The following is a 15,981-nucleotide window of genomic DNA, read 5'->3' as shown; positions in this document are numbered from 1 at the left end:
AACAAAATAAAAACAAAACAAAACAAAACAAAACAAATATCCTGAACATATAATTATTGAGTGTTGTAACATGGATTGTTGAAGAGATTGACTTATTTATACAATTCTGATGGCTCAAATAAGATTAAAATTAAGATTTCAATAAAAGAATTTGAATTTTATCCAAATATTACATTATAATCTAAAATAGTTACTCTGAAAATAGGTGTTTTACCGAAAAAAGATCTTTTTCTACCAGGTGTATTAAAACAGAAATTAATGCAGATGAAATAGCTTTTTATAAATAGTACTCAAAAATGTAAAAACTGCCAGGCATGGTAATGTGCACTAGAATCTCAGTGACTCAGAGGCTGAGGCAGGAGAATTGGCAAGTTCCAGGCAAGGCCAGGCAACTTAGGGAGATGCCATCTCAAACAAAAAATGGAATGTTGGGGATCCAGGTCAGTGTTAGAACACCTGCCAAACATGAACAAGGCCCTGTGTTCATCATCCCCAGGACCCAAAACAGAAAAGTAAAACCAAAGTTAGGTAAGAAGTTGCAATTAAAAAAAAAGTTCTGGGAGCACTTCAGATTCTCAGATCCGGAAGAATATTTTAATAAAATAACTTTAGTAATCACAACCCAGAGAGTCTAGAGAAGGGTCTGCCATATCTCTCTCTGTAAAAACTGTTCCTTCTGCATAAAACTGTTGAGCACGAAAGAACTGCCACATTATGGAGGAGTATATTAAGCATTATAGGTGCAAGTCATTTAACAACAGAAGTTAAAATTATATAATAATTCTAAAATGACTGTTTGATGCTATGTCCCTCTTATTTATAGGTTGAAAATGAAAAGCTCAGCCCTGGAATTACGGATTTCTAGACAATCACGTAGCATGCATTTGGTGAACAGCCAACTAGAAGTAAACCAAACTGTCACAATGTCTTAGTATGTCTAAAGTCTTAATGTCTCAGTGACACTATTTGTTGAAGGGAGAACATTGTTCCAGCAGATGACTAAGGCTGTAGAAATAGAACTTTTTTTGAGCCTGTTTACCACATATCCCACCTAGGTGACATCTGTACTCCTGTTTGACACAGGCCAGTGCTTTAGAATGGTGACTCTGTCATGCAATAGCAAGAACACACAGTGTTGATGGAGAAGATGAAACTGGCCATTTCAGAGTACAGCGGGATTCTGGGTGGAGAGTGGCAATGAAGTTCCTGTAACCCTCTCCAGGGCAGAGCTGCAGAGTGGGATGGAGGGGAACAAAAGGGACCATGGAAGCTGACTTTGTTCTCCTGAACCAGTTCTACCACACCCAAGCCCCCAGGCTTCTCTTCACTTTTGTCTTCCTGGTTTTCCTTGTGTCCCTTGGGGGCTATGGCATGATGTTGACTCTAATTGGGCTGGACACGTACCTCCACACCCCTATGTACTTCCTTCTCAGCCATCAGATTTCAGCTCTTCTTTTTCATGACTCTAGTGGGTGCTGAGTGCCTCCTTCTGGTGGTCATGGCTTACTTACGACTGCTACATGGCTTTCTGCCACCCACTGCTATTCAGTCCTCATGTGCCCCATTATCTGTATTGTCCTTGTGGCTGGAACCTGGCTGGGGGTGTTCCTCAATGCCTTGGTCAGGTCCTGTACACCATGGTTCTCCCCTCTGTGCATCCAGGGAAATTCACCACTTCTTTGGTGAGATCTGCACACTGCTGAAACTCATCTGTTCTGACACTTCTCTTTATGAAAACAGTCTTTGTGTCAGTAGCATTGTGTTCCTCCTCATTCCAATATCTGCCCTAATGGCCTCATATGGGAGACATTGAGGTGCAAATCATTTAACAACATAAGTTAAGATTATATAATAATTCTAAAATGTCTATCTGATGCTATGTCTCTCTTATTTATAGATTTGATCTTTGTAAAGGACCCAGAGAAACAAATGCTCAGTCCTGGAATCATGGGTTTCTAGAAAATCACATACCATGCATTTGGTGAACAGCCAATTAGAAGTAAACCAAATACCACAATGTCCTAGTGTGCGTGTATCCAAGAGTGGCCTCCTCTCCACTATTTTGAATCCAGGATCCAACAGGGGGGTCAACAAGGATCTGGCAACCTGCTCTTCTCATGTGATTGTGATGTCCCTCCTCTATGGATCAGCCATCAGCAAGTACTTCCTGCCCAGAGCCTATCACACAGCTGAGCAGGATGAAGGGTCTTCATCTTCTATACCATCCTCTCACCCATGCTCAACACACTCATCTACAGCCTGAGGAACAAGGAGGTGGCTGCAGGAAGGTTCTAGCATGATGAATTACCAGAAGTTGGCTTTTATTGTGAACATGTTGGGGAAGGATGGACCTCTGCTGCAGAAGGGCATTATCACAACAGAGACACCAATACATAGCAGGCAAAGGGCACTTCTCTGCAGACAAACCAGTCCACCTGTGCAAGCAGACTGCTGATGGGGCAGAGCCCTGCTTCTTGTGAGCTTCTACTAAGCATAATACTGAAAATAAGAAATATACCAGCATATTTCATCAAAATAAACCACAACATTTTTGTTTAATTTGAAAATGTGAACATATTCAATGTTGACAGTATACTGAATTTTATACTATTTCTTAATAGTAGAATATTACAGCAACATTTTGAAAAGTAAACATTTGAATACATTGCCCAAAATTCATTTTCTGCTTCTTAAGACAAAATATTTGAGTATATAAATACAAGTGCATGTTTTTTAAAAATTCTTTATTTATAGGTAATATGCTTTTAACTAATTGCTTTAAACATAAATTTAAACTTTAATAAATATTTACAATATTATCTATACAAGTTTGACCTAATTAACCCTAATTATCTATTTAAATATTATCTTATTGATCCATCCACTTTATGCTTTTAGTAGCACTACCTTTTCTATGATTTTTTTTCTTGACAAGTTGTCAAAAGTAAAATATTGGGATTAAGAGAATTTTATTATCTTCACTTATTTCTTAAATTAACATCATTTACATATAGATTAGTGAGTAAAACAAGAGATTCTTTGGTTTTTGTAATCAATATTTCATGCCAGTCAATAGTAAGGTCTTTTCTCACATCTCTGTGCTGTTTAGCATGCTTATTTTAGTATTTATTTGTAACATTTCTTGTCTACATATTTGCACTGATATTCATAATTTTTTACACATTTAACTGTTTTTCTATATTTTTTAATAATGAATAAATAATCCATTATTTACCTCATAATTGTAGGGCTCTTCCATGTATTTTATATTTGAATTTATGCAAATTTCACTCTACAAATTCAGTTATTAGAAAATCGTTTCATTCTACATATTGTATGTTTTCTCTCATTTTTCAGTAGTTTACATTTTTCTTTCAAACTTAAAATTCCAAGTTCAATCAATTTATAAAGAATAGTATTTCTTTGAATAGTAATCTATGAATTCTTCTATCATTTATGTAATGAGAAATAAAAAATTACTTAGAAAATATTAATTACATAAAAAGTTTACAAGTAGAACTGTCTTGAAATAGGAATACAAATAATTATATTGTTAAATTTTTAATTCAAACCAACTTTTTACAATTTCATTGGTTTTTAATCTGGCAGTACTTTCTTTGTTTATGATTTCCTCTGATGTTGTAATTGCATGATACCCTTATATTATTATCATGTTATTTACATGAGTAAACTTTTCTTGCAGATATGAACAACCAAGAGGTATCAAACCTAATAGCATGAGCACAGAAAATACTTTCACCCTCCTAAAATGCAGTGAAATGTAAAAATAGAATGAAAGTCTTGCATATTGTTTTAATGTTGTTATTTGCTTACACACACAAAAAAAAAAGGATATAAAAATCTATGTGTTTGAGTTTGAGTTTGTGGGACATCAGAAAACGAAAACCTCTTTAGGAAGGACACAATATCCAAAGAACATAATTATAATTAGAGTGGATTTTATTTTTTTATTGATTTTATTTTTTAAAATAAATGACAGCAGAATGCATTTCAATTCTTATTACACATATACAGTGCAATTTTCAAATCTCTGGTTGCATATAAACTATGTTCATACCAATTTGTGTCTTCATACATGTACTTTGGATGATGATGTCTATCACATTCCACCATCCTTGCTAATCCCCTCCACCCTCCCTTTCCCTTGACCCCTCTGCCCTACCTAGAATTCATCTATTCCTCCCATGTTTCCCCTCCCCACTCCACTATGAGTCAGTCTCCTTATATCATAGAAAACATTCAGCATTTGATTTTTTTTGGGATTTGCTAACTTCACTTATCATTATCTTCTCCAATGCCATCCATTTACTTGTAAATGCCATGATTTTGTTCTCTTTTATTGCTGAGTAAAATTCCATATATATATGCCACATTTTTTTCCTTTCATCCACTGAAAGGCATCTAGATTGGTTCCACAGTTTAGCTATTGAGAATTGTACTACTATAAACATTGATGTGGCTGTGTCCCTATAGTATGCTGTTTTTAAGTCTTTTAGGTATAGAGCAAGGAGAGGGATAGCAAGGTCAAATGGTGGTTACATTCCCAGATTTCCAAGGAATCTCCATACTGCTCTCCATATTAGCTGCAGCAATTTGCAGACCCACCAGCAATGCATGAGTGTGCCTTTTTCCCCATATCCTCGCCAACACTTATTGATTGTTTGTCTTCATAATAGCTGCCATTCTGACTGGAGTGAGATGATATCTTAAAGTGGTTTTGATTTGCATTTCTCTAATTGCTAGAGATGATGAACATTTTTTCATACATTTGTTGATTTTATATCATCTTCTGAGAAGTGTTTGTTCAGGTCCTTGGCCCATTTATTGATTGGGTTATATATTTTTAAATATTTAGAGCAAGAAGCAAGAATATTTTATGAGTGTTTAGAGTGTGGCAATGGGATGAAAAGGCTGTGTTTAAGGACCCAATACCAAATGGGTCCTCCAATTTGTTGGAGGTTTCTGTCCACCTCTATATCCACTGAATTTCTGTAAGTTCACAGTGTTTAGGGACTGGTAAAACGTTTGCTCAGCACTTTTGTAATCCCAGCAGCTCTGGAGGCTGAGACAGGAAAATTGCAAGTTCAAAGCCAGCCTCAGCAATGGTGAGGCCCTAAGCAACTCAGTGAGACCCTCTCTCTAAATAAAATCAAAAATAGGGCTGGGGACATGGCTCAGTGGTCTAGTGCCCCTAAGTTCAATCCCCAGTACCAAAACAAACAACAACAAGTAACACTTGCTCACAATGTTAAGACTATTAAAAAAATGAATAGTGGGATTGAGGTAAATATTACAACAGAAAGTTAATCCTTTATAATTTGCACATTATCACACTAGTGAACCACAACTGTGATGAGAAATGCACTCATTCTTCAACATACTCCAAGTGGCTTGGGCGGATGGGGCAGGAGGTTTGCACATTCAAAGCCAAATCAGCACCTTAGTAAGGCCCTAAGTAACTTGGTGAGAACCTTTCTCAAAATAAAATAATAATAATAATAGTAATTTAAAACAGGCTGGGGATTTGGCTTGATGGTAAAGCACACCTGGATTCAATCCCTGATACAAAAAGCAAACAAACAAAAAGACTAAAAGGATAAAATATTCATTTCCCTTCCCCTAAAGCAAACTTGCCTAAAATGTTATTTAAGAAAACTGTAAGTGTGCACCATATGCCTTATAAATCTACTTAAGGAGATACCATGTGTTATAAATGTGCACATCACAGTTGGAGGGAAAATAGTGAATGTGAAGAAGTGGAAATAATGACTACACATTTAAAATTGTGTGAAACATGGCCAAAAAGTGCACAATGAACATGGATTGAGGGACCCTGTAGGAGGAGAGGGATTAGGTCAGTCTCCCCAAGAGGCACCGTTGCCCAACATGCAAGATGATCTGGAGTAGATGCTTATAAAGATGGTAGTAGATGGCACAAACTTGAACAATGCTGCTTCTTTCTACCACGTGCCTTTTGATGTCAGAGGAAGGAGAGCCGCTGGGTGCAGTCCCATGATAGTAGGCAAACTTTATAATTCTCCTGAGTCAGAGGATCTAGGAGGATTTCACAAAAATCATTTCTAATGGACTTTGAGTTCTCCATATATGCTCGTAATAAAGAGATAACTGGCACGAAATATTAGATTGTCTATGACATTCTTTGTAAGAGTGTCACTGGAAAAAACAATAAAAAAACAAAAATAGGGAGATGAAGCACCAATAAAAAAATTTATCTGGCAATACATTAAAGGGCTTCACTGTAGGATGCCCGCACACAGGCTGGTGCAGAATTGGGCATGCCAAGAACGCAATGAAGGTTGAGTTCATTTCAAAGAGAAATCTGCACAGGTCATTCAGCAAGCAGGCAAGCTCTGAAAGGAGGGTTTAGCAGTTATTTTGCAAAGCTGGTCTTAATGTCATGGTGGCAGTTCCATCAACAGTTGTTAAAAGAACAAAAACTATAATCTTGATAAAAAAAAAAAACACTGGTACAGAGAAGGTGACTCTCTCAACACAAACTGGTATTGTAGATGTATGAGAACAGCAAGTAAAAAGTTATGTTGTCCATAAAAGAGAATATGGATCCAAGGTTACTGATTGATACTCAGGATACAAAGTGTTAGTAGTGTGATTGTAGAAATTGCATAATTGCTCCAATGGTCTAACCTTTGTTCATCTGTTAGAGACAATTTTTTATTAATATTTAAAAATGCATCTGAATCTTCTAATTCAAATTTATATTTTTCCAGATATAATTACTGATCCTTAGATCTTTTAATACACTAAATACATGGAATTCAATCAGATAAATGCAGGGCCTCTCTAATGGAAAATATAAACTTACCCCATGTCCCAATTAGTGATGAAAGAACTACTGAATCTCAAGAAAATTTATTTATACTTCATACAACTATAAATTACCATTAGTGTAGGAAAAAGTTTGAAGCATTTATTTGAAGTAAATCTTTATATATCAAGCAAAAGTTTTGTAAACTGTGTAGTCTGCCTTACATGTAAAGTATTTAAAAATTAAAAAGATAATTATTTTCAATTACTTATGGACACTAAAATTTCAATGTAGTTTTGTGATAATTTACTAAACACAGGAAAAAAATAAAATATGGTACAACCATTGGGCAGAATAATTTCAAAAGTTTCTACTTTTTACTTTTTCATTTCAGCAAATCAACCAGATCCTAGTGCCTTCATGTTATTGGATAATACATGCCCATTATTTTAATGAGAAAAATACAATTATTCTGTCTAATCTTAGTATTTCCACATCTTGTAGATTAATTTTGGTTCCTCGGCTGTAGTCACTGGATAAGGTTATTCTTGCTGTATTACACTGTTGAATAAACGTCACCTGGGTTATAAGGATTAAAGCAGAAAACTTTGACTACATTTTCATGGACCAAATTCTGTGAAGGACTCTTCTCAGGGCTCCAATCACCTCCTTGTTCCTCAGGCTGTAGATGATGGGGTTGAGCATTGGGGTGAGGATGGTGTAGAAGACAGCCAGAACCTTGTCCTCTGCTGGGGAGCAGAGGGATATTGGGCGTAAATAAGTGTAAGCAAAGGGTATGTAGTAGAAGGTCACCACAGTGAGGTGGGTGGTGCAGGTGGAGTAGGCCTTCTTCTTCCCTTCCCCTGAGTGCATGAGGCAGACTGCAAGGAGAACCTGGCCATAAGAACATGCAACACCCGTGAATGGAACCATGAGAAAGAAGGTGGTGCTCACAAACACTGTGTACTCGTAGACCCAAGTGTCCATGCAGGCCAGACGCAGCATGGCGGGGACATCACAGAAGAAATGATTGATGGCTCTGGATCTGCAATAAGGGATATGCAGAGCATATACAGTGTGAGCACAGGAGTTGACAGAGCCCATCATTCAAGACCCCAATATCATGAGCATACACACTCTTTTGTTCATGCGGATGGGATAGTGGAGAGGAAAGCAAATCGCCACATAACAGTCATAGGCCATAGATGCCAGCAGCAGTCCCTCTGCACCTGCGAGAGTGAGGAAGAGGAAGATCTGAACCTTCACATCCAGTGAAGGAGACAGACTTGTTTCCCAGGATGAAAGTGGAAGCCATCTCGGGACAATGGTGGAGATGTAAGTGAGGTCCATGAGGGAGAGCTGACTGAGGAGGAGGTACATGGGTGTGTGGAGACGGGCATCCATGAGGATGAGCAGGATCATGGACAGGTTGTCAACGGAAGCCAGTAGGAAGATGAGCATAGTGAGTGCCAAGAGGAAAAGTCCAGTTCTCGATGGTGGGAACAATCCCAGCAAGATGAAATCAGTTGACGTTTGATTATAATTTTCCATCATTCATTTAGGTTTTCCTACAAACACATGAAACAATAAATTACATAAACAGTAAGATATTTTAGAATCATTCGTTTATTTTGACTGTGAATTATTAAAGTTCTTAGATAAATAATAAACTATTCTGAAAATGGAATCCCATTTTCCTTCTTCATAAATATATCTTAAGGTAGCAAACATGGCCAACATTTTTATAAAACCTGTGCAGTCATGAAAATAGCATATTTCTGCAATGATTTTATTAGAATATGGGTATTTATTCCTCTACAGAATCAGCTGTCATCAAGATGAGCTCTTATGAGTAAGTGCATAGAAATCAATGTAAATGTCTAAATTATAGGCTCATATTTGGATACATTTTTTATCATCCCAGCGGGGGGGGAGGTGACTTTTCTTCCATATTTCAGTCTTAGCTTTACCTCCAAAAATGAACTCACTTACCAATTCAAGTTTAAACACTTAGTTCATTTTGTGAGCATTCATTACACATGACTGTTGGCATGATTGCAGCCATCTTCCTTTCCCCACCCCCACTTTATGAATACTGTTCTTATTCCCAAGAAATAGAAACTAGCCCAAGATAAAACGTACTGGTCTGGAGAGGTGCCAGTGTCTCTCTGTTCTCTCATTGAGAGATAGACACAGCTTACCAGCCCCTGAGATGGGTATGTACTGGCTTCCCTGTTCTCTCCTTGTGAAGATAAAGGGACATGTCAGTTTTCCTGTTCCTCCTTCTGAGAGATAGAAAAACTGCCTGTTTTATTCCTGAGAAACAAACTTGCCTTCCACAAGATCAGGGGGTGCTTTCTGTGTCAGTCAAGACTAAACCCGACCCTAGCCTGTGGCCATGACGTTCAAGGGGGTCGCTGCTGCCCTCCCTTGCTGTGGTTCTGGTCAACTAGTTGCTCAGCTACCTTGTTGCGGGGGGGGGGGGTAGAGACGTGGAATCAACACACAGACTACGGGAGCTGGTGAGAGAACTGGCTGGAGACCTACCTCAGGTTGTCGTCCAGTAGCTCAGTTTATTTTTGGAATGCATACAATTATTATAGGGTTTGAGTGGGCATGCCCGTCAATCATACAAGATAGTATCCATAAGCCAATCATCTTCTGCCTAATGTAACCACACTATGAGGATGTTCTAAATATTGCTATTATCAGGAAGGGTCTTTGTCCCTAGGGGAGGGGATATCTAAGTTAGAAGTTCCATTCCTGAAGCTCCTAGTTCTCAGTTTCCTGGTCTGGCAGCTTGGCATTGCTAACCACAAGTGCTAAGGATGTGGTTTCACTAACGGCTCGCTAGAGCAGAGCATCCCATCCTGTAGGTGCTCCTATCAGGCCTGAATAAGTGTAGATTCTTCAAGCACTCCCAGCTGCTCACAGCTGCTAGCTGCTAGCTGTAAACTGAAAGTCATTCCAACATTTCCTCCTTGCTGCTGCTGTCCCTCTCTCTGCAGATCAGCCTTGTCAGGCTCCTGACAATAAACCCACTTCTTATCCCAGGTGTGTGTTTGATCAGCCCTGCACCACTTTTCTTTCAATAATGCAGAATCAAATTCCCTTAAAATCAGGTGCCATCTTTTAGTTCATGTCTTCAAAAATCTATGATGTATTCTCATGGCCCAGTGTAAATTACCAAAGGTCCTTCTCCTCGCTTTCTCACTCACACTCAGAACACTGTGGTAGACCCCTTCCCTGAACATCTGAACACCACAATCATCTGCCTGTGGTTATGCTGTCTCCCCTTCCCTACAGCTCACATAATATTACACCTTGCCTTCCAATGCCTTTCCTTGCTCCTTCTTTGTTTGCTCTTCTATTTCTTGTATTTATGTCTATTTTATTTCAAAATAAGTATGAGAATTTGAGATCTAGTGCAGTGCTGTGATTCTCTCCAAGGAAAAATGCCATCAGTAGTGAGCCCTGCTGGACAGGCCCAAGAGTAGCCAGGTCCACTGGCTGAGAAAGCCTGCAGATGAAAGAGGGAAGCACAACATATATGTTCATGCACATACACATGTGCACCCACACACGCGGGCACCCTCATACACAGGGGCACACAGAATGCCTTAGAAGAGAAGACGGGGAGGCCAGGTGCAGTGGTGCATGCCTGTAATCCCAGCAGTTCAGGAGGCTGACACAACAGAATTGCAAGTTCATGGCCAGCCTCAGCAACTTAGTGAGGCCCTGAGCAACTTAGCAAGACCCTGTCTCTAAATAAATTATAAAAAGGGCTGGGGTGGTGCCCAGATGGTAAGCTCTTCTGCATTCAATCCTCCGCACACACACAAAAAAAATGACAATGGGTATGCACAGGAAATTTAATGACAAATCATCAGAGTTACAGGAAAAGTGATTAAGATTAAGTGTACAGGCAAATAAGTGTCATGACAACGAATAGTAGAGAACCAAACTAACTTGAAATTAAAATGATCACAATCGATATAATGGACTCAATGAGCCTATTAGAAATTTGAGACATACATAAAGTTAAGAGACACTACAAGAAATAAAACTAAAGCAACATAGGGACATGAATGCTTGAAGTTTAGAAAAGGGAGGATAAGGGAAATGATATCAGATGGCCTTCCAATATGCACGGGCATTCCTGATAATACACGTGACATGAGTATTGAGTTAATAATGGTCAATACAACCATTTTCTCCAAACAAACAAATATACATGCTCCATACTTTAACAGCATGTAAAGTTGAAAAAAAATGAGAAATAATATATTGAAAGGTATTTTATTAAAAATTCCAAATGCCATCTTAAATATAATCCTCATAAATTATCAGTATCAGCTACAGAATAAGTTCCTAGAAGCTTCTTAAGGAAACATCACAATAGTGAGAATAAATGCAGAACAACAATTAAATACCTACAGGTTTTGTAATAATTTTATATTTTTATATACTATCAATAAACTCAAATATGAAATGATGTTTTCAACTGATGCCCCAGATAGAAAGGGGGCTGTGGGTGTGTTGAGAGGATGGGCAGGGCAAGGAACATGAGTGAGGGGAGTGCAGAAACTTTCCCCATAGTCCCAGCTGTGGGAAACTGACAGATGCCAATAACTTGTGCCACTTTCAAGTCACATTTTATCCCAACTTCTCATCCTTGGTGTTAATGGAAGCACTATCATTACAGAGATTATAAAGTCAATTTAACAGAGGTTGAATGACTTTCCTTTGATTGCCTGTTAGTCATTTAGACTTAAGGATGGATAGACAGATACAGATGCTTACATTTTAGGCTTAGTTAAATTGATAACCTGTCTTACACTTCAGTATTTGAGAAATAAGGGTCGCTATCTTTCTAACTCTTCAAATTAAAAAAAAAAAGAATTAAGAAAAAAACTAATAAAAGTGAAAATTTATTGTAGGTGTTAGAGGATTCAGAATTTGGGGGAAATGAACCTTTTTACCCAGATAAGCTTCTGTAGTGTTTACAATTTAAATATTTCAAGATCTTGCTTTCTTCTACTTTTTTTCATGTTATTTTTACCACATTTGCATTGTTCCACACATCCAGCCTCTTCAATTAGTGGTCCAGAAGACACACTCACCTGTACTTCGCACCCCTGTGTGAATTCTCCTTGTATTCCTGACAACAGCATGGATCCCACTATGGATCCCCTATGGGATTCTGCTTAAAAGGAGCAAGCGCACTGTCTGCTTGTCAATCACATAGGATGTGTAGGTCAGCGTGCTCCCCAACACTACGCCTGCATGTCAAAGGCGGGCTCCTGACACACACTTATCCTTTGCCTCTCCTTCCTCCTATCCCAAGGCCATATAGAAGGGTTGGCACCCAGGCTGGGTTCAGTTACAGCACTGCAGCCACTTTCGCTCAAACTCCACTTCCCCTCACTTTCTAAACGCACTTTCTTACCTTGATTACTGCACTCACAAAATGATTGGCCTAAGTGTGGAGTGGTTCCAACCTTAATCTTATCATAAATCCAGGAAACAATTTTACAGAGAATATCAGACATTGGTTGTATTATCAATTTCACTTTCAAATCGCATTAGATATTAGCAATTATACTAATTCTTGTCAGAATTGTATAGCAATCTGCTTTAGATATAAAAAGAGCTTCATGATTTGCAAAGTTTATAAGTATGTAAGGTACACATGTATTTTGTCTACTTTTAAGAAAAAGAAAGTTTATCATCTACATACTGTGGGTTTATCACTATGGATGTAACTTTTAATCCCACTTTAGTCAATTGTTTTTAAAAGTTCTCTGGTGAAAGGAAATTCTAAGTTTACAAATTGCTTACTCTAGTACTTTGTAAATGGCAGCTTTTAATTAATCTAATAATGGAATAATCTAATATAAATTATATCAATAAAAATACCTTTAGTGTATGTTCCTTTCTTCTCAGTCCTCTTTTATGAAGTTCCTGGATTGGGTAGCTGACAGGGCTCTTAGCATGTACTCATAGTCAAATTCATTTTCTGAATAAATTTTTTGAATATTTTTCAAACTAATGGCCATAGTCATTTCTTATCTCTTTATTTGCCTTTTGAAATGTTTCCTGGAAGACTCAGGAGCAACCCCGAGTCACTCAACTTTAAATGGATCTGAGTTAGCCTTGTGTGTCTGTGTGTGTAGTTCTGTGAGCAATCTCCACTGAGACATTGCTGACAGAAATTAGTCAAAACCAGCACTGACTGGCCTTTTGCCAAGATGGGAACAAGTTCTTCTTCTTCTTTTTTTTTTTTAAACATGTATCCCAGGTGTGTTAATGCTCAGTTCAAATGGAAAACAAACAAATGCATTTATTCAAGTATCTTATGTATTGTTATTAATTTAGTGCATCTTTTTATGCATTGTCATTCATTTAGTTCATCACCATAATGTGTCTACATGAGAATTATAGTTCTGAATCATCTGATAGTAAATTTACTTCATTACAGTGGAAAGCAGTAATTTAATATAAACACATTATAAGCTGCTCTTAGAGCATTAGACACTTGGGGTACAGTCTTTAATTTGCTTTTGGTAACATTTAATTTCAAATTATTCTTATGTCAGAAATTAAATATTAAACAAATAATAGCATAATTAAACAAACAATGGTATGTTTCTATTGGGAAGGAGGTCCTCTGGGTCCAGGTTAACCTTATTTTTCCTAACCTTTTAATTGTAGTAAAATATACATTAAATAAAATTTATAATGATAGTCAATTTTTGCTGCATCAGTCAGTTACATTTAGTAGACTCACTTTTGGTTCAGCCATCAACACCCTATACCTCCACATATTTTTCATCACCCAAATTGAACCCTTCCCCACTCAAAAAGGAAAAGAATAAAATTCCAGAGAAGGACTATAAAAAACTGATAATAAGAATGTTCAGTGAGCAAAATTAATCTTATTATAAAAAGAACAAGTTAAGAGAACAAATATAGGAAGTGAGATAGAGAAATAGAGATTATAATAAAGAAATAGAGATTCTGAAAAGAAACCAATCAGAACTCCTGGAAATGAAAGTCACAATGAATCAAATTAGAATCCCCTTGAAAGTATCTCCAACAGATAAGATCATATAGACAATCAGGCCTTGAGGACACAACTTCAGGTCTTGAAGGCAGGGTATCTGAACTTGAACACTCAGTATGCAATGAAAAAATAAAAACAACTAAAAGACTATGATCAGAAATTTCATATATAATTTGAGCACACAAAGATGCAGCATACTCAGGGACAAGGTCAAGGGAATAAAAGTAAGAGTCATTTGGATAGAAGAGAAGATGGAGATGTTGACAGATGTCATTAAAACCCTTTTTAATAAAATAATAGCAGAAAACATTCTAAACCTTAGAAATGAAATGAATATACATATACAGGATGCATAAAGAACACAAAGTAGAAAAGATAAAAAAGAAGTTATCGAAGACACATCACAATCATAATATCTAACATAGAAACTGAGGAAAAATATGAAAAACTGTAGAATAATGTTAGATCATTTTAGAGGTAAAGCAATAAGGGCCACTTCTAACTTCTCAATTTAAACCCTAAAAAGAAGGAGGGACAATATTCCAATCTGTAAAAAAAAATGCCAGTCATATTTTCTATTTCCAGCAAAATTATCTATCGGAATCTAAGAAAAATAAAATCTTACCTTCGTAAGAAATAACTAAAAGAATGATCTCTAAGAAAGACACCACTACGAAGAATAATGACATGATCACTGACACAGAGAAAACCCCACATAGCCACGCCATCTGATACCTGACAAGGTGGCGTGTGTTGGAGAAAAGTTAGCCTTTTAAAAACATGGTGCTGGGAAAACTGCATATTCATATATAAAATAATGAAATTAGATCTAATCTCTCACTCTGCACAAAAGTGAAATCAAAATGAATTGAAGACTCATAATTTAGACAAGAAACTCTGCAACTGCTAGAAGAAAACATAAGGTGACATTCCCTCCTACAGGTGCAAGTACCAACTTCCTCAAGAAGACCCTTAATGAATAACACTAAGAATCAATATGTGGGATGCCATTAAACTAAAAACCTTCTGCACAGCAAAGGACATGTTAAGAGCATGAAGAGAGTCCTACAAAATAGGAGATCTGTGCCAGCTATGCCTTTGACAGGAGATTGATATCCAGAATATATAAAAAACTCAAAAACTCAACACACAAAAATGCAAATACCCTTATCAATAATTGGGTAAAATAAGTAAACAGACACTCCTCAAAAAAAGGAATATCAATGCCCAACAATTATATTTTTTAAAAATGTTCCACATCTCTAGCAATTAGAGGAATACAAATCAAAACCACATTGAAATTTCATCTCACTCCAATTAGATTCACAATTATCAAGCATACAAATAATAATAATTGTTGGCAAGGAGATGGGAAAAAAAAGTTACGCTAATCCAGTGTTGGGGGGACTGCAAATTAGTATTAAACACTCTGGAAAGAAATATGAAGATTTCTGAACAATCTGAGAATGGAACCCCTTACTACCTAACTATCCCACTCCTTGGTATTTATTTAAAAGAACAAAATTAGCATACTAACATCAGTGATCACTTCAATGTTTATTATAGCAGCACAATTCACAAAGGCCAAGTTATGTAATAAGCCCAGATGTCTATTAATAGATGGATGGATTAAATGTGGTACATGTACACAATGGAGATTTACTCAGCCATAAATAAGAATGAAATTATGGCATGCACCATTAAATGGGTGGAACAGGAGAACATCGTGCTAAACGAAATAAGCCAGACTCAGAAAGTAAAGGATAGAATGTTTTCTCTAAGGAGTGGAAGATAGAGCAAGGCAGGTAGAAAAAAGGAAGGGTTGGCTACCATAAAGATAGAGGGAGTAGAAGAAGGAGTTCGGGGTGGTGGTGGAGGAAAGAAAAACAAATTTGACAACATTACACTGTGTGCATGTATACATAGGTAAATTTCACCTCTATGTATAGCTATAAAGCACCAACTGAAAACAAATAAGTGAAAGATAGAGCAAGAAGAATAAGGGAACAGACAGGGAAGGAAAACATGGAGGAGGGCAACTTGGACAGAAATTGAGTCCTAACATTTTGTGCATGTCCAGAGAAACCCAGCTATTGTGTACAACTAC

General features: G+C 37.1%; 2 pseudogenes across 2 annotated transcripts in view; both read right to left on the bottom strand.

Annotated features, from left to right (window-relative positions):
- Window positions 1–15,981, bottom strand: part of LOC308647923 (olfactory receptor 2T3-like) — a 668,743-nt pseudogene that overhangs the window by 645,534 nt on the left and 7,228 nt on the right. The window lies entirely within an intron of this gene.
- LOC308655750 (olfactory receptor 2L5-like) lies at window positions 7,421–8,359 on the bottom strand (annotated as a pseudogene). Its single transcript has one exon. The product of its transcript is annotated as an olfactory receptor 2L5-like (transcript).

Source organism: Spermophilus citellus (genome assembly GCF_964194105.1).
Source record: "Spermophilus citellus genome assembly, chromosome: 1".
Classification (NCBI taxonomy): domain Eukaryota; kingdom Metazoa; phylum Chordata; class Mammalia; order Rodentia; family Sciuridae; genus Spermophilus; species Spermophilus citellus.
Note: the sequence above shows the minus strand (reverse complement) of the source record. Positions and strands in the feature narration are given on the sequence as shown.